A 20,107-nucleotide genomic window follows, 5' to 3' on the forward strand; every position below is an offset into this window, starting at 1 on the left:
TCAAGTTACGTCTTATAAACAAACTCTCAGCCTTGAACTGCACGTGAGTCATGTTAATGCCTCCGTTCGCTACCGATAAACAGATGTCATTATAGCGAACACGAAACACACAATTGTTCCACAAAAACCAACCACAAACACTTTGTAGTTTTTTGCCTGCTGTAGAAGGCAGGGCAAAGACGTTAGCAACATACTACAGTTTACTCAAAATATAAACGTTGAGAAGTCGAGCACGAGACAATAAACATAGTGACCTACATTTATGCAAGAAACTTAAATGCCTGATTTTATTAATGACAAGGTCATAATTATATTTTACTGTTTCAACAAGATTACTCATAAATGATATTCCTAGTATTTTAATCCTCGATTGAAATGCAATGTCCTGAATTTTACTAAACTCCTCAGAATTATATATTATAAAACCGGTTGATTTTTTTCTATTCAAGAGAGCTCCAGACACTTGTTGGCAACGCTTTGCATTAAAAGGTTATAGTCATGAACAGAATGCAGGAAAACATTGACATCATCAGCATATCCACACACACGTAGAGGACGTGCAATAACATCAAAACCCTGAATCTTGCGGTTTACATCATACAAGAAGGGTGCAATAGCCAAGGTAAATAATTGTAAGCTTATAGGATCTCCTTGTCGAACACTACGAACTACTTTGATGGGAAGGGTAAGATGACCATTAATATTTAATTTAGTCGCAGCGTCTTTATAGAAGAATTTAAACCAGTGTATAATGCGAGCATTAAAACCAAAACCAGTCAAAACTCTTCACAAATAGGAATGCTCAATGTTATCAAATGCATTCTGAAAATCTAAATTAACAATAGCTGCGGTAATCTCACAATCTTGACATACTGTAATACAATCTCTAGCATTCATTAGAATCTGATATATAGTCTTACCCTTAACTGCAGCATATTGCAAATCACCCAGCAACTTATTCATATATGGAGCTAATCTAGAAGCCAAACAACGACTAATAATTTTAACATCAGTATTTAAAAGGGAAATAGGTCTGAAATGTTCAACCATTGTTGGTTGAGGCACTTTGGGTATAAAAATAGTGACAGCAGGATTGGGTCGACAGATGTGTTCGGAAGCAAAAAACCAAGCATTGACCACATCAGTAAGTGTCTGACCTATGACGGGCCAAAGTTTTTGATACAATATACCCGATATTCCATCTTGTCCCGGCGATTTTCCTGGCTTTGCAGCAAATGTTGCCAACTTTACTTCTTCAAGTGTAAAGGGCGCCATCATCTGTTATGACGTTGGGAATAACTTCAAAAATAAAATTCTCAACATCCAGTCCTCGTGATTCACCAAAAAGTTTTAAATAATGATCATAAAATACCTTTTGAATTGCAAAAACATTCTTGCAGGGATCTCCATCCGGAGTAAGAATCGTCTTGATCAGGCGGCGCTTGCCACGCCGGTTTTCTTGCAAAACGTGAGTAAGAGAACACTGTTCAGTAACATCAAACATAAGAGCCTTACTCCTAATTTTTACACCTTGAACTTGAATCCTATAAAAATCTAAGAGTTTTGCTTTATATTTTTTAACAAGTGGCAACAATGTTCTGTCGGAAAGAGCATCTCGTTGAGCCTCTAATAAACATCCGTAATAAAAATTATACAATTTCAGGCGATCACGAGAGCGTTCACCAGAGTACCATTTACAGAAGCGTATTAGGTTAGGTTTAAAATAGGTACTCCACCATATGAGGATATTTGGGTACCGTTTTGCTTGCTGTCTTCAATAGTCCCATTTACTCTGAAACAATGTAAGAAATTCCTCATCTGTTAATAGTGTTTCATTCATATGATAGTAACCACGTCCACGCACAATTTTATCACAGGGAATCTTAACTTTCATCACTAAAGACAGATGATCACTAAAACAGACAGGATAACGGTATATATCAAAAAGCTGAGATTTAAGAGATTCCGTCAAATAGAATCTATCGATTCTCGAGGCACTATTCTGGCGAATCAGGGTGTACCCCAACAGATCACTGTTCCTTAGTTGCCACGCATCATACAAGGGATAATGAGAGATGAGTTCATCAAGAGAAGCACAATAATTAAACCCTGGGTCCATATCTGCTCTATTCAATACGCAATTCATATCACCCCCCAAAATTACATTGTCTGAGGCACAACTAAACGATGTCGCAACATCAGTCGCAAAAAATGTGTTGCGCGCACCACGATTATGACTTCCAGATGGGGAATACACATTGATCATAGTCATTCTAAACAAATCACCTCGTATAATTCTACCACTGGGGTGACATTGTACATTCGTAAACGTAACCCAACTTTAACCAAAGTCGCAGTACCAAGACGATTATACGTTGAATTGTTATAAACGTGATATGAATCATGTACATTCACCACTTCCGGACCTACCTCTTGCAGAAAAGCCACCTCAATTTCAGATTTCAACAAAAAATCAGACAGAGCATGATACAGTGTGGGTAAAGATATTCCATTTAGATTAATACTGGCAATGGTAAGAACAATTGCCATGAAAAGGTAGGGAAGGAGACAGACTTGATAGTACATGATGAGATGACGTAGTTACGAAGTGGGAGGACTGACTCGGAAACACACTAGGAAACATATCATGTCACACACACAAGAATCACTAGGTGACAATGACACCAAAAAAGTGGAGACTCTACAGATCCAGAAGCACTGTCTTCTACCGAAGTTGTTGCAACAAGCTGCAATTGTTTGGAAACATTAGCACTAGTTATCCTGTACAAAGCATCACTAGCTGGTTTATCAGGTTTTCTAGCAGATGAAGAAACTTTACCGTCTTTCACTGTTTTCCGTCTCTTCTTATCTTGAGAGGATCGCTCTTTAGAACTATTTTGCGAGGGAATTGAGGCTAAAACGAAGGTATGATTATAAGATGAAATGGATTTCTCACTCTCATATGGACCACTGTCAATAGTAATAGGAACATCTGCCACATCACTTATATCGTCAGAAACAGAGTCATCAGCGTCAGCAATAGAAACCGCTGGAGGTATCGAGTCGGATACACTAATCATAACTGGAGATGAAACAGAACCTATTGCGGGAGGCAAAGAAACCTCGACAGGTGGTTGATTATCCGAAGTATGCTCAAGTACTGGATTAGATCTGCATTCAGAAGTAGCCGAAGCTACCGATGGAACATTAGCAGTGTCAGCATTCACTATCTCCGCACAAGAAGGTGACACAACTTTATCACTGTCACTAGTTAATGGGGGAAAATCCTTGTCACTAAAAGACGAAGGTAATGAAACAACAGGTTGTACACTCGTAACTGAATTAAGTGTCCGGACTAGGTTAACTTCGGTTGAAGATTGCACTATAGGTTTAGAGTTTACATTACGTCTCTCACATTGGTCATATCGATGTTGAGGGCTATTACAACCAAAACAGGTACGTTCCTGACCAAAATAAGATACTAAGTATCGTTGACCTTGGATTTCAATAGACGATGGAATTGCCTTATCTAACTGTATGTACACCAGTTTCCTCCCAGTACGCACTCGGTATCGATGACTACTATCATAAAACTCTTTGATATTTTTGACACTACCATATGGTGTCAACACTTTTAGTATTTCTTCATCGTCCAATTCACTTGGCACTAAAGATAATTTAACTAAAGTAATAGGCTTATCTGCAACTTCCACACTCACTTCATACATTCCATTTTCATCAGTATATCGTAATCCAGTACTATTATCTCGAATTATCTGTTCACACAAAAGCTGGGATATTAACTTAACGAACACACAACGTCGGTAATTGTCTAATTCAATACTCACAACTTGGTCATTGCTTAACTTGAAATTGTCAAATATGAATTCATGTATTCTATAAGTAATTGGGCGAGTAGGCAAATTACTAAAGTTTACACGCAAAGTATTAACTCGTTTCACTACAATTTACACGATCAGAAGAATTCTAACTTGAAGTATGAAGGTATGCCGTATAAACAAGCAACAGCGCATTCCGTAAGTCTGCTCGCCACCGCTGCTACAACACGACTCGAGCCACTAGACCAGCGGGGAGGGCACCGCTCGTTCCCTGTGTCGTTAGGGATTACGACCACAGTATTACCAGCTATCCCTTCTGTAGGTTGTATACTATGATCACATATTCCTTCTTTGCTGGAAGAGTTAAACCTACATTCTATGTAATACATGAGGTATTTAGAACTACATGCTCTTCATATAATGTAATTAAAGGGTCATGCTGGAAATAAGAAAAAGAACATTCCTTGGACAAAACGGAAACTATTGGCATCAGAAATATTTATCTACGAGGCATGCGCAGTACTATATTTCAGAATAGTTACTGTTTAGTTCAGTAAAGGAAGAAAGGGGTATAAAAAAGAAAATATGTCGCGTCAACGAGATCGACCAGAGTTGACAGAGGCGGAAGCAGATGTGTAGTAATACAATAACTTGGTTAAATTGATAATTGGTTCTGTATCCTGTTAGTAGATCGTATCACAACTTTACGGGAGAGCAGAGAAACACTTACTAACTCTATCATATAGTAAGCTTTAATAATCCCATCATATAGACACAAATTGATGTAACTGTGAGTACTACAACTTGGATTTAACGAAAGCCGTTTAGATATTCAGTGGTTTGCAGGGTTGTATAAGACACAATACAATTCTTCATACCTCAGCTCCTAGATACATGCAATTTCTGGTTAGATACTGAAACTTCTGTCGGATTTTAATACATGACGTATTGCAGGATACAAAATGCTTTGCATTACTTGTTTGTTTGTAGACAGCTACTAGCTTCGTGTTCTGAAAAGTTGTGTATATACTAGGGATAGCCAATTCCGGAATTTTTCCTTTCCGGACTCCCGAAAGTAAAACCGAACAAATTCCGGAATTCGGAAAAATCCGATTTTGGAATAATTCCGGAATTCGGAAAATCCGGAATTTAGAAATTTCTGATTTCGTTAACATTCCGGAATTCGGAAAAATCCGGATTTTTTCGAAATCCGGAGTTTTTCTCAATTCCGGACTTTTCTAAATTCCGGATTCTTTCCGAGTTCCGGAATTCTTCTGAATTCCGGAGTATAACTGAATTCCATAATTTTCCGAAATGTAGAAAGTGAAAGTTCCGCTTCCGAAAAATGATTTTCTTTTGGTTAATATGAATCGTGGCGGAAATAAGTCTTTGACCAGGTAATAGCGACTGCTTTGAAAGAAATGGAGAGTATGAGAATTCAATCTGTCATATTTGTAGTTTCGTGTGGGGTAAAAACAAACTTGTGAACCAACGGTTTAAGAACAACTCAAGTTATTAATGTGAACTTTGCTGACATCATAAAAGAAATAGGAAAGACATTTTGAATCGAAGAAATATAACATACAAGTTTGCAAGCGGAGACAAAGAAACCTAACGTAACCAGACTAAAGACGAATCGTTAACCGCGTAGCGATCGCGGTTCAGTGGTCAAGGTGCTTGTGCGAATGCACGTCGCATTTTTTTTTTTTTTTACTTTAGGATTTTTGATGGCGATTGATCGGCGATGACATACGTTTTATTATATTCAGATATTTGAATACTCGGATGTTTCAATACTTGAACTATCAAATCTTCAGGAATAATAATAGTAATAATAATAAACTAATAATAATTATTATTATCTCGTAGAAGATTAAAAGCTAGGAGCTAATTATCGCTCAGGTCATATTATTACAAGCAGAAACGTGACATTTGGAAAGAATATTTCGGTTTGGTTTAATGTTGCCCACGAGAAGAGGAATTTCTCATCTCGTTTCTAAAACAAACAAAAGAACATTAGAATTAACATTTTACATTCGAGACGGAATAAGGCTAACTCAAAATTTTCGTCTCGGTTTGTAGATGAGAATCGAGACGAGACGAAAAGTATCGTAAACATTTCCCGCCTTGTCTCGATTCTCGAGATAGTGCATGACAATTCTTTAAGTAACAATTGCTCTGTAGACTGAATCTTATAGGTTTTTTGTTACTTTGTATTTCAGAGCTCATTGAATTATGGTCTCTGTAGGTATGTTTGTAGCAAAGCTTTTATAGTTACCTCTGCATATCCTAAAAATTAGTTTATTATATGCCTTAGTGTTGCGTGATATTCAGTTATTTGTATTACAGTTATTTTCCGTAAAACATACAGTAGAATACTTTCTACATGAAACTTCAATGGAACGCTGAGAAATGTAAGCAGTAATGTGGAATACTTTTAGTGTTGTTCACGACAGGGGTGCATCTCGTCTCGTAATTTTAGTGCATCTCGTGGGGCAATTTTAGTGTATCTCGTCTCGTCTAGATAACGAGAAGACAAGAGTTTTTTTATTATTACGAGACAGCCTCAAATGTTGTAATCGCCAATATAAGTATATACTGTAGTTCTTAAAATCAAGGCTGAGACCTGCGCGGTCGAATTCTTGAGCCCAAGCAGGAGACCAACCCGGGTAGTGATATCAACCGGCTCGGCTCGTATCAACTGAGCGAACACCTCGAGTCGGCTCGGTTGGGATGAGCCGTCGGCTCGGCCAAATTGAGCCGATGACCTGAGTCGGCTCAGTGGGAACGAGCCATCGACTTGCCTCAATTGAGTCGATGGCTCGAGCTTTCTCGGTTGGGATGGGTCACCTTCTCGGCTCATGTGAACCTGTTAGAGCCAGCTAAGTTGAAACTAGTCCATCGGCACGGTTCGACTCAGCTCAACTAAGCCGATGGCTCAAATCGGCTCGGTTGGATGAGCTGTTGGGTCGGTTCACTTCTCGGTTTGGTTGGATAGTGAATGAGCTGTAAGCCGAGCCGCTCGAGCCGTTGAGAAGCCTAAACACGGTCCCAGCTGTTTTGAACATGTTTGGCTGAAGCCTAAAATTTTTAACAATTTTTGGCTCGAGCCCGAATACTTGCCCCTTCGGAACTCAAACCCAGAACGTGACCGATGTCCTTGCCTCCTGAAGACTTCTCGACGACCGAGATCAACAGTCAATTAGCTTTTACTATTCAGATACAAAGCGCATATCTTTTAAAGATTATACACGGTGTTGATATAATAATAATAATAATAATAATAATAATAATAATAATAATAATAATAATAATATTAATAATAATAATAATAATAATATTAATAATAATAATAATAATAATAATAATAATAATAATAATAATAATAATAATAATAATAATGGTATTAAAAGTTTTAAACTTGCCCTAACATTAGGCAAAACTTCCCTAAAAGTACAGATTTCGGGGAAAGGGTCTCGTACCTTCAAGACACACCTCTGCTACTACCAACATTTTAAACTAGACCGTTCCTTTGAAGTTTCATGAAGAAAGTATTCTACTGTATGTTTTACGGAAAATAACTGTAATACAAATAACTGAATATCACGCAACACTAAGGCATATAATAAACTAATTTTTAGGATATGCAGAGGTAACTATAAAAGCTTTGCTACAAAAATACCTAAAGAGATCATAATTCAATGAGCTCTGAAATACAAAGTAACAAAAAACCTATAAGATTCAGTCTACAGAGCAATTGTTACTTAAAGAATGGACATACACTATTTCGAGAATCGAGACAGGACGGGAAATGTTTACGATACTTTTCGTCTCGTCTCGATTCTCATCTCCAAAGCGAGACAAAACTTTTGAGTTAGCCTTGTCCCGTCTCGAATGTAAAATGTTAACTCTCATGTTCTTTTGTTTGTTTTAGAAACGAGATGAGAAATTCCTCTTCTCGTGGGCAACATTAAACCAAACCGAAATATTCTTTCCAAATGTCACGTTTCTGCTTGTAACGGTATGACTTGAGCGATAATTAGCTCCTAGCTTTTAATCTTCTACGAGATAATAATAATTATTATTAGTTTATTATTATTACTATTATTATTCCTGAAGATTTGATAGTTCAAGTATTGAAACATCCGAGTATTCAAATATCTGAATATAATAAAACGTATGTCATCGCCGATCAATCGCCATCAAAAATCCTAAAGTAAAAAAAAAAAAAAATGCGACGTGCATTCGCACAAGCACCTCGACCACTGAACCGCGATCGCTACGCGGTTAACGATTCGTCTTTAGTCTGGTTACGTTAGGTTTCTTTGTCTCCGCTTGCAAACTTGTATGTTATATTTCTTCGATTCAAAATGTCTTTCCTATTTCTTTTATGATGTCAGCAAAGTTCACATTAATAACTTGAGTTGTTCTTAAACCGTTGGTTCACAAGTTTGTTTTTACCCCACACGAAACTACAAATATGACAGATTGAATTCTCATACTCTCCATTTCTTTCAAAGCAGTCGCTATTACCTGGTCAAAGACTTATTTCCGCCACGATTCATATTAACCAAAAGAAAATCATTTTTCGGAAGCGGAACTTTCACTTTCTACATTTCGGAAAATTATGGAATTCAGTTATACTCCGGAATTCAGAAGAATTCCGGAACTCGGAAAGAATCCGGAATTTAGAAAAGTCCGGAATTGAGAAAAACTCCGGATTTCGGAAAAATCCGGATTTTTCCGAATTCCGGAATGTTAACGAAATCAGAAATTTCTAAATTCCGGATTTTCCGAATTCCGGAATTATTCCAAAATCGGATTTTTCCGAATTCCGGAATTTGTTCGGTTTTACTTTCGGGAGTCCGGAAAGGAAAAATTCCGGAATTGGCTATCCCTAGTATATACACAACTTTTCAGAACACGAAGCTAGTAGCTGTCTACAAACAAACAAGTAATGCAAAGCATTTTGTATCCTGCAATACGTCATGTATTAAAATCCGACAGAAGTTTCAGTATCTAACCAGAAATTGCATGTATCTAGGAGCTGAGGTATGAAGAATTGTATTGTGTCTTATACAACCCTGCAAACCACTGAATATCTAAACGGCTTTCGTTAAATCCAAGTTGTAGTACTCACAGTTACATCAATTTGTGTCTATATGATGGGATTATTAAAGCTTACTATATGATAGAGTTAGTAAGTGTTTCTCTGCTCTCCCGTAAAGTTGTGATACGATCTACTAACAGGATACAGAACCAATTATCAATTTAACCAAGTTATTGTATTACTACACATCTGCTTCCGCCTCTGTCAACTCTGGTCGATCTCGTTGACGCGACATATTTTCTTTTTTATACCCCTTTCTTCCTTTACTGAACTAAACAGTAACTATTCTGAAATATAGTACTGCGCATGCCTCGTAGATAAATATTTCTGATGCCAATAGTTTCCGTTTTGTCCAAGGAATGTTCTTTTTCTTATTTCCAGCATGACCCTTTAATTACATTATATGAAGAGCATGTAGTTCTAAATACCTCATGTATTACATAGAATGTAGGTTTAACTCTTCCAGCAAAGAAGGAATATCTGATCATAGTATACAACCCACAGAAGGGATACCTGGCAATACTGTGGTCGTAATCCCTAACGACACAGGGAGCAAGCGGTGCCCTCCCCGCTGGTCTAGTGGCTAGCCTTTGGTGCATGGTGTTTCGGGTTCGATTCCCGGCGGGAGAGCATTTATGATTTTTAACTGTCCTCGATGTTTCTGTGTTCGTGTCCCTGCCGTTATAAGTTATTAGAAAAATGAATTTAAACGAGTGAAGCAAGTAAGATTAGCAATAAGTAACTTACTGAAACACGTTCGGTGAGTCAGTTAAAAAAACAGTGGACAAAGCACTGGCCTTTCGCGCCGTTCATGCGAATTGGAGTCTATCTCGGCTTCCAGTTAAGGTAACTGGCTATTCTTATTCTTTCTACGAATGATGAATCTTCTCTTTGGTTTCATGTCAAACATGCACACGTAATGAAAAGACGCTGCTGATAATAATAATAATAATAATAATAATAATAATAATAATAATAATAATAATAATAATAATATGAAATGTTACTAGCTAACTCCTGTGTGTATTTCGACAATATAATTTTATATTATTATGTGGAAATAAGTATGGCTCGCTGACGCCCCCCCTAACTTTTTCGATGAGCCTTATGGGTCCACGGTGTCCAACGTGGGTCCCATCCCACTATCACCTCCTGTTCTCTTGATATAAGTTATCGACACATTGCCTACAGTGGGCTCTACCGTGGCCCCATGACTCCCCATGACAATGACTCTTCGTTCATTTTGCATTGAAATCGCTTATTTTTCTGAGTACTATGAGTGCATACTGTCCAACGCTGCTCCCATCACTCTACAATTTCCCGTTCTCTCGATATAAATTGCTAATATTTCGTTTGTAAGGCAGATATGGCGTTACAATCATTACGTTTGAAGAAGAATTGAGGAAGATATTGCCTTGCCAAAAACAACACCTATTATTATTATTATTATTATTATTATTATTATTATTATTATTATTATTATTATTATTATTATTATTATTATTATTATTATTATTATTATTAATGTTGTTGTTTTTGTTGTTGTTGTTTTACTTACCACTAATGTTCCCTACCTTTATTTGCAATGCAATGTGTTACTAAAAAGCAAATCAAATAATATTCCTCGCCATTCACGCTCCCGAACTCGAAATACATGATTTACTCTGTGTTAGGGGAAAGCACATTTATTATATTATTCTATCAAATAACACGTTTCACAAGTTACTTCACTTTCAATGAGTAATGTCATATCATCATTAATAATAGTCTTGTTCCGATAGGAAAACAACCCCCTCCTGCAAAAAAAGAGGCCTGAACGTAGCGAAAGGGCGTGAAACTTCTTTAGGCGATTAATCGGGTCCAATATTTGAGTAAAAGAAGATAAGTCCCTGCACACAAATATTTCAGTAAAAGAGGAAAAGTTACTCAAACTTTCTGAATACCTATGCATGGGCGAAATTTGGTTCCCTTGGAACTTTTTAAGAGTTTGAAGGGCCGCCATTTTGAACATTTTCAGCTGATTATTCTGGTTAACGAATTCATCAAGATATTTCAACAATTAATATTTGTTCCAAGTTTCGTCTCAATCCGCTGAAAATTAGGGTGGTTATGGCATTCACAAATAGCATTTTATACATAGAGATAGATAGATAAATAGACACAGAGAGGGAGAGAGAAAAAGTGTTTTGCTCCCTTCTCCCTTTTCGCACCTGTGCTGCGTCAGAGCTAAACCGGGCCTCTTTGCAAAACATATTGACCAGCCTAACCTAAACACAAGCCTCTTGCTAACGTAGAAACGTGGTCGAGAGGTGTAAGAGATGTAGAAATTGTATTTTTAATAACCATAAGTATGGATTCGAACCCCTCCACTTCCATGTTTTTTTTACTTTTTACTTTTTGCAGCTACGTCGGAACGTTCAATTTTTATTCTTTACTAATTGCAAATGGCGTTTACATTCAAAATAGGAGGAATTTGGGTGGCATTTGTTCGAATATTCTTAGAATGAAGAAAAGAATAAAAGCAATATGCAAAGACGAAAAGTATTATCAGTACTAAACATTACCAATAATAATTGCTACGAAATACTAAATACGACCTCTTTTACCATCTCTCATGAGCTGTATGTATTATTAAAAAAATTTTAAAAAACATCCTTGTTGTGGATTCGAACTTGCGTCCTTCGCATTTGTAAGCCAGCACCTTAACCACTACACCAAGACCATGGGGTGGTGAACATTTAGTTGTCGGCGTATTTGTTGTATTTAGGTTTTAGGTTCCCACATCGACAATTTTTAGTCTTTTTTCTCCGTTTAACAGCTGTTTCTGGCTTTCTCTTTCTGTGTCATCTTTTATTTACACTATGCACTATTAGTATTCACAGCTTGTGCCCCTCTGCAATGACTTATTCAGATTTGACTTTTCTTTTTGCCCCTCAATAAATATTTGATTGATTTAATTCTCATACTCTCCACGGATGGAGCGCAGAAATGCCAGACTCGAAAAATAGGTGTTCATTTACTTTCCTGACAGATAATACCTAAACATACAAGTGCGCATGATTTTGATAATTTTAGACCGATTACCCTCCTTAATGTTGATCAGAAAATTTTGTCACGTTGTCTTGCCTCTCGTTTAGAACCGTTTTTAAATCAGGTCTTACATAATGATCAGTATGGCTTAAAGCATACCAAACCTATGTACTTAGCATTAAGTAATATACGAGAAATTATTCATTGGTGTCAGAAAACTAGTTCTCAGCAGGCATTTGATAGGTTGTCTCATGATTATATGTTTACAGTACTCTCAAAATATGATTTCGGACACAGTTTTCTTAATTTGATTAAATTTCTTTATACTCAACGATATGTAAAATTAAAAGTGAATGGTGCACTTACGAATCCCATCAATGTACGTCGAGGTATTGCAATTGATTAAGTAATTGGAGTTAAACATACTTTCGAGTAAGAATTATATATAGAGAGGATTTACTTTAAAGTGCGATGCAAACGAATACTCGAGTTTTAATCCGATTAGAAATCGATAACTTACACAGGAATATTTACTTCATTAGTTCTATAAATCTTTTTGCTCATCGTATTATAATTCACTTTAAAATTATGATTTTTCCATTTCAAAACGTAGAACGAGAAATAAATGTAATATTCTATTTGTTAAGGAAATCTTTCAAACAGTGATGATTTCAGGGCATGACCTGTGGGAGAATTTGAGACTCTGTCGACATAAATTTCCCTCTTCGTGGCAATAAGTTATCTTAGATCATGCTCAAAGTGGACTAATAATAATGTTTTATCAGTTTTCTCTCATTCATGTATTGACCATTACCGGGGGAGAATCTTCTGAAATCGCCAATGCTTATAACTAGTTTTTCATTACAAACCAAATGATAATAATGAAATATTGAACATAATATTTTGTTCTCAGCTGTGGATTTTAGATTTGCAATTCATATAATGTTCCCTTCTAATCGAATTTGAGAGAAAAGTAGTTGCCAAAGATTTATTCAAAGAAATGTTTTCAGTCCTCTGATGAAAATAAGAAAACACTTTTAAGAAAAAAAAAAACAAAACCAATACTTCTTACAGGGTTTGAACACATAAACTCGTGATTGATAAACCATTGACCCAAACCGCTCGGCCAGTTTTTTTTTATTTGCCATTTACAGAAGAGTTACATGAAGCTAAAACAGCTTAGGACAAATATTCAGTACATAGTATACGTAAATAATTTGAAAAATATTTGTGAGCTACATTTACAGAAAATTGTTTACAAGCAGTTTTAAGAAACATCACATATGCATATTCATTTCCATACGGATATGTGTCCATAAGATAAAAAATCGTTTGACCAATTAACCATGTGACGCTATTGTTTTTCGTGATTGGAAAAAACTTATAGTCTGGGAACAAAGCATAATTATGATCAAACTTATGTGCAGGTTCTCGGCAAATCACACTTAACAGGCGTTGTAATTTAGCCCAGATAGAAGAAGAGTGAAGACACAACGTCAGTCTGTGTTGTAGCGTGTTTTCCTGATTACAGTGTTGACACATATCCGTAGGGAGTACACTAATACGTTTTAACTTACCATGAGTAGGTACGAGCTCATTTACTATCGTATACCAGACACTCACGACCGCTGATGTCAACGTGGTGTTATGAATATTGAACCAAATTCTGGACCAATTTTTTGTTGGAAATTTCATTTGGATACGCGGAACGATATTATTGCAAAGAGGTGCGTGGAAGTGTGTGGATAGAAAGCGGATATGGGAGTAGTTTGTAGGATCAGAGATAGGAACATAGGACCAACCTTGCACGCAGTGTTGAATATACACCGGGGCCTGTTTGAGTGACATCATATTAGGAGGATTAGGTGCAGGGAGGGAAGAGATCCAACAAGAAATCCATTGGTGGGTGATTTGGTCAGTAACTTGAAATTGTTTATAATTATTAGCTAGAAACAATGCAGTACATTTCGTTCTGACTGATATTAGGTTCAAGCCCCCACGGTCAAGGGGTAGGGTAACAGTGTCACTCTTGACACGAAAATAATGCCCTGCCCACAGAAACCAACCAATCAGGGAATTTATTTTACGAACATACAAATCACTAATGGGATATATATGAGCGGAGTACCACAATTTAGCACATAAATAACTATTGATGTACCAAATACGTTGAATTAGGTTTAAGTTGCGCAATTTGTGATTTAGACTGAGCATTCGTAATTTTTGAATGAGAGGATCCCAAATATGTTCATACTGTAAACTGTCTGAATTAGAAAACGTTATGCCCAGGATTTTCACTTTCGTAACCAGTTCAATGTTGGCAAATGGTAGGGGTATGCCGTCCATAGTCCAAGAATGAAAGGGCAACACTTTCGTTTCTTGTAAATTAAGCAGTTCGCCACTAAGAGCACTAAATTGTTGTAATTGGTCAATAATATAGTAAAATTCTTGTAGAGTGGTACAGCTAAGGCTAACATCGTCTGCGAAGGCAGTAACCGATATATTTTGCAGGTCATTCAGATCAGGTTGTATATAGGCAGCTAACTTATATAATAAAGGTTCTAGTGCAAGGCCAAACAAAAACATGGAAATTGGACAACCCTGACGTACTCCTTTCTGTAATGGAATGGGAGCAGTAGAAAACCATTTATTTGAAGCGTAGCCGTGGCTGTGCTGTAAATATGAGTGAGAAAGTTAAGGAAAACTTCCGGAAAATTATACGCTCGTAGCACAGCAAACAGAAAGGCATGAGATAATCGATCAAATGCATTTTGAAAATCAAGGGATATCAGGCAAGCCGGTTTTCTATTAAACGTAAAATAACCTACAACATCCCGAATCTTGGTCAGCGCATAATAAACATTCTTATGTGGGTTGAGAGCAGCCTGAAATGGACTAATTTTGTCTTGAAATATTGATTTGAGGCGTCGCACTAGAACTTTACTAAACAATTTGAGATCGGTGTTGAGCAAGGTGATTGGCCTATATTGTGTGACAGTGTTGGCATCAGAAGACTTAGGAATAAAGATCACATGACCATCATTTTGAATGAAGTGCGGAGTAGCATAGAGTTCATTATATAATGTTACCATATCCACGCCTATGATATCCCAATACTGTTGATAGAGTGCATACGGCAAACCGTCACTCCCGGGACATGAGATAGGATTACATTGCTTAAGCGTGTGAAGTATTTCCGCTTCTGTTAGTGTTGCAGTTAATGTCTGATTATCAGCCGCTGATAATTGTGGGAGCAACAAATTTAAATAATCGTGATACCCATGGGGAGGGTCCGTAGTGGCAGTATATAACGTTGTATAATGGTCAAAGAAAACTTTTTGAATGTCAGGGAGGGCCGTAAGTTTGGTATTATTATGATTCAGGGTGTCAATCACCTTCCCAACACGACGTTTATGTTTCGCCATATAGTGATAAAATGTAATGTGTTCATCGGGCAGACAGTCTCCGTCTGGCAGGGTATGAACATATTTGCGTACATCATTAGCATGAAGTTGTTTTATCCATGCCTTCGTTTTGTGAATTTCAATCATATTTTGCGGAGAGCTGGGCAGGATCCAAAGTTCATGCAGCGCTCTGTAAAGATACGCTAGGGTGTCACGCTGGTCTCGTTTCTTTTCAGCTCCTTGCCATTTGAAAAAACTTCTTATTTTAGGCTTCACATATTTGACCCACCAATCATTTAGTGTCGGGTAGTAGTGACGTTGGCGGAGCCAGTACGTCCATTTAGTTCTAAACAAACATTTCGTGTCGGCGTCAGTAAGTAATTGAGTATTCAATTTCCAAGCTGTTTTTCCATAGGTTGTAGTAACACCTAGCGCAAATTTACATGTCCAGATTACTGCGGCATGATCACTGAACGGAACTAATGTCAAATGAATATCAGTGATGGAGGATACTAGATTAGTCGTTGCCAAAACTCGGTCCAATCGACTGCTCATAGTAGAATTTTTAAAAGTGAATTGGAGATCTCGCCGGTGGTGGACCCAGACGTCCTTGAAAGGTATTGATGAAACTAGCTGCTGTAGGGCAGGTGATGGAATAAACTTTCCCGTGGTATTAATTGCTCTAGAGACAGCATTAAAATCGCCTGCAAGTATTATGTTATTCGGAACATTCGGAAATAATGGTAAGATTTCAGTAGAGTAAAACTGTTCCCGTGCTATTCGATTATTAGTGCCAGAATACGAATAAATATTAATGATCGTAATATTGTCACAAGTAATGCTAATACCCCTGCCAGACGGCAAATGAATAACATTTGAGAACTCTATACCTCGTTTACATAATATAGCTGTACCCCGGTGCGCTGGTCCTATATTGACAAATGCAATATATTGGGGTAAAAAGTCAAATTCTGCAAACGCCACTTCTTGTAATAAAATAAAGTCAGTCGATGTTTGGTTGATAAAGCTTCGTAAAAGATTGCGATTAGCATCACTTTGAATTCCATTCAAATTTAAGGTAATATATGATCGAACATTTGGCTTATGAACTTCTTGCATTGACCCGGATATAGCGCACAGGAACAGCAGAAACAAAAAGAAAGGAAATGACCTCGCTGGTACGTTTCTTAACAGACGGTACATTTGTAAACAACCCATATAACAGAATATAATAGAAAACAATGTAAATAAAGCTTTCGTATCGCAGGCACTATTACGTAAATCTTACTTTAGAGTCAAAATGACTATCAGACCGGGAAACTATCAACCTTGAAGAAAAAAAAGAGAGAGAGAGAAGAGCTGTGCGGTGTGTTGTTGGTCTCGTGTCTGAAACGTGTAAGATCGCAGAACGATATAAACACTTGGAACATGGTTTGTTTACGAATTCACTGGCTAACATTGTTTTCACCATTTGCTGGAGTGAGGGAAGACACTGCACTAGAAGGCCATACGGATAAAGCACTTGTTACGTCATTCCGTTCAGTAGATACTTTTGTTTTCCTTTTCTTTGACACGTTTTCACTTTGCACTGGCTGTAACGGAGGCTCTAATACAACAGGGGGAGTCACATGTACTTCTTGGTTAATAGACACTTCAGGCTGTTTACAGTCGGGCGAGTGGTCAGATGACAGGGTCGTTGCAGTAGTGGGAATCATCTTGGAGGTAGCATGAGGGGCACTGCCCTCTTTACTCTGCTTCTCGGATACAGCTGACTGAAGAGATTCACTTTTGAGGGGCAACTGGGGAAAATTCCTCTCATCCTGTAAATTAGGAACCGAAGGGGAGGGGGTGCTCTCTAGGACCATTGGTTGGGCAGTAGAAACCGTTGGCAACTGTAAATCGGGTGAAGAAGGGCAATAACTAGGAGTTGTCGGCATCTTACCACTGAAAAGTTCAGTCATCTTAAATGCAGTGGGAGCTGAAGTAGATATCACCTGGGGTTTAACTTTCCGTGGACAGGCACTTGCGACGTGGTTCGGGGCCAGACAAATAAAGCAGGTAGGCGGTTGACCTTGATACATGACACTAGCACGACACCCACGAACCACAATTTTAGAGGGAATATGTTTCCCTAAAATCATTTGAACGAGTCTATTGCCATTATAAACTGGAAATGGTAACGTACTGGACCACAGTTCCTCCGTGATATGTATCACTTGTCCATAGGGGCGAAGCACTGCACTAAGTTCATCATTAGTGATTTCCATGGGGAGATCCAATATGCGTACACGGGTATATTGTATACTTGCACTGGACAACTGTACTTGACTTATTGTGCCATTTTCATGCTCAAAATTCATGGTTTCCGGGTGCTGACGAAGAAAGGTGTCCACGTGATCTTCACATTTAAACTTGATGTACAAACTATAATCCTCATTATGAAGTTGAATCGCTGCAATATCCTGAATATGTAATTGCAATTCGGTAGTTAACCAAGCCTGTATCCTGGCTACACTGGGCCTGATAGTACGCGTCATCTTGTCAAATGCAATTCGAACTGTATTTTTACGTAAAGCATTCATTGTAAGTGGTACAAAACTATCGTAGAGTGACACAACAACTAAGATTCACTAAACAAAACTATTCAGAAATCCGGGTTAGGTACACTGACAGACACACTACTGAAATTGTATCAAACACAAAGGCCGTCAAGGCGAACGTATAACCTAGTTACAGCGGAGCTCACACACGAGGTGCACTACACCGCGTCTCACAACGAACTCTGTTCGTACATCTTCTCTTGCCTTCTTTATACTTTTATGTAATGTAGTTTCCTACTCCACACTTTTTTCTTTATGTCGATACCACTATACGTTTTGTGGTGAATATTTGGGCGTTACAGGTCTTGCAATGCATAAAAGCCTTTTTCGTATAAATTATGTTCAATTTTACGTCCTAATAACTTGTATACAACAGGTTGAATCTGTGAAATGATTGGGGTTGGAGTGATCGTAAATATTTTCATAGTTAGGAGCCTGGATATGCAAACCCGCTTAACGTGGGGATTTACTTTTGAGAAATTTGGTACTTTGGTTGCACTCATTCACCAAAGTAAAGCCCGGCATGTAAGTCTTGCAGGCCGAGTTCACCTTTTAAATGCTTTTATTTTTTGTCGTCTTTGGTTTTTAACACAATTCTTTTCCTTGCCGAAGAAATACCTCAGTGTGATACGAAAACACACAGGGCAACTGCTGTGGCATAATCACTGCCTAAGAGTAAGTCACGAGACTGTGTGTTTATCAAAATGTGCTGGCGGCCTCGGTCTTAAAAATATTCGACTTCAGAGCTACTCGCTGTTACTGCATCGCGTGTGTCAAACATTATGTTCATACTCCGACTCCCTTTCCAGCCAGGCTTTGTGTGTAACATTACGTCATATTGAGCTACAAGCTCCCCTGCATACACAGCCATGGGCTAGCATTGTGCCATACCTCAAGGACGTATTTATTGATATTAGTTACTCGCTTATTACACGGAGTCACCTTGAAGACCTTTCCGTAAAGCAATTGTATAATCAATTTCACTCTATCACAGTTTCTGTTCCCCGTATAGCAGAACATTACCCAATGAAAAACTGGACGCAAATCTGGGCGAACATTCATGCACCAATATTGTCCCCTGCCCTGCAATTTCTGTGGTACAGTGTTGTTCATAATATATACCCTACAAACGGGAGACTCTATGAATTGGGTATCCGCAGCCTCTCTTTCCGCGGTGCCTGTCATGCTCTTGATACTTTACAACACCGGCTCGATAGTTGTTCAAAGAACGTTACAATTTGGTCTCACTATCAAAAAATTGTTGCCCGTATATCCCGAACAACTTTTTCTACTATCACTTGTCCGTCACTAATGTTATTTCCTGATTATCAATTTTATCCCTGTACTAAACATAATGCAATTCTGTGGATCACGTCTCATACTATAGACATTCTTTTATGTAATGATTTTAATGGTAATGTGACTTTGTACATCCATCAACTTTTGTTACGCATGCACACTATTGCATTTCCAATTCGTAGACAAAGGTTTGCTAATTTTCTTACAGCAATTTATTAATGTGTCCATTGTATGTTTGTTTGCTTATGCTTTCTGATGTAATTGGCTGCTAAGAGTACAACTTTTGTTTGTTTATTGATTCTGATGTAATCGATCGATAACAGTACAATAAAGTATTTTTAAAAAAAGTTGGTAGAGCACGCGGGTAGTAACTTAAACGTTGGTGGTTCGCACCCACTCTGGGTTAGCCCTACGTTTGTTTGTTTTTTTTTACTTGTTTGAAGTGTTTAGACTCACCTTAATGTAAACGCATTACGCACGTAGGCGATTTAACATATTTTGGAGGAGTAATTTTGTGGTTCATTGACGCTTACTTCATGGGAAACATAACTATAACATACTAAGCACGTTCCCCAGGTAGATTTAAGGCATGTTCTTAGGGGCAGACATAGACTGTGACTATCACTTGCCATCCATGCGATTTCTCTTTCAGAGGTACATAAGGTACATACTGGACACATTCCCCTGAACCTGAAGGAACATGATAGGCATATGCATGCCATGTGATTGTGCTGTTAGGGACGTTGCCAAACAGTGTTCATAGTTTGAAGGAAATTTCCCTAATCTAGAGAAATTTCGGAGGTAAATTTAGCAAAAAAGGAGAAA

This window comes from Thermobia domestica, chromosome 13 (assembly GCF_964235325.1).
Source record: "Thermobia domestica chromosome 13, izTheDome1.hap1.1, whole genome shotgun sequence".
In the NCBI taxonomy this organism is placed as follows: Eukaryota; Metazoa; Arthropoda; class Insecta; order Zygentoma; family Lepismatidae; genus Thermobia; species Thermobia domestica.